Source organism: Chenopodium album, chromosome 5 (assembly GCF_948465745.1).
Source record: "Chenopodium album chromosome 5, dcCheAlbu1.1, whole genome shotgun sequence".
Classification (NCBI taxonomy): Eukaryota; Viridiplantae; Streptophyta; class Magnoliopsida; order Caryophyllales; family Amaranthaceae; genus Chenopodium; species Chenopodium album.
The window spans coordinates 28,626,257-28,627,109 of NC_137838.1; the positions used below are offsets into that span (position 1 = coordinate 28,626,257).

Here is an 853-nt window from a genome sequence, read left to right on the forward strand (position 1 = left end):
TATAGGAAGGTTGATCTTATTGGTTCCATTGTTGAGGTTGAGGTACAAACCCGGGTGGTGGTTGTCTCCAAGCTACTCCACCGCCGCTTCCTTTAAATCCCTCCTGCCTTGTGTTGTATGCCGCTACATGTTCGGGGCTTAAACCACCTCTCTTTGAGGAATTTCTTCTTTGGCCCCCCAAGAGTAATTCTTTGCTACCTCTTCTATTGTGGCTTCAACTTGATTTTGAGGGATTTTGATTAATTGGCCACCAAAACCCCGCATCCAAATTGGCTCTTGACATGGGCTCCAATCCGTCGTAGAAAAACCGCATGAGCAACCCTTGATTGTACTCATGGTAGGGACATGCTTGCACCAACTCTTTGAATCTCTCCCATGCTTCACCAAGACTTTCATCGGCCTCTTGCTCAAATGATGCAATTTTCCTTCTCATTTTTTGTGGTTTTCTCTTCAGAGATAAAGCGCTTCAAGAACGCCTTTACAACCTCCCTCCATGTTGTGAAAGAGTTAGGCTTTACTTGCTTTAGCCATTTCTTTGCTCATCCGGTGAGAGATTGCCGGAAAAGGTGCATACGAATGTAGTCTTGACTCACTTCACTGGTTTGCATCATTGCGCACAATTCAAGGAATCGGTCAAAATGTTCAATAGGGTCCTCACTTGCACTTCCGGAAAATTGCTCCGATTGGACCATTCGAGTATATTGTTGATGGATTGAGAACTTGGTTTCCGTGACGGGTAGCAAAATCCCTCTCGTGAGCTCATAGTCCTCCGGATTTCCGAACTCACGAAACAAGACATCATTCTCTTGTCCCGCCATTGATTTGCGTGGTAAACTTGAAGAGTAAGTATCAC

General features: G+C 45.1%; 1 non-coding gene across 1 annotated transcript; it reads left to right on the top strand.

Annotated features, from left to right (window-relative positions):
- Positions 1–330: 330 nt before the first annotated feature.
- On the top strand, positions 331–436 carry LOC145633373 (small nucleolar RNA R71). Its single transcript, XR_014112703.1, has one exon. It is a non-coding gene; the product is annotated as a small nucleolar RNA R71 (small nucleolar RNA).
- Positions 437–853: the final 417 nt, after the last annotated feature.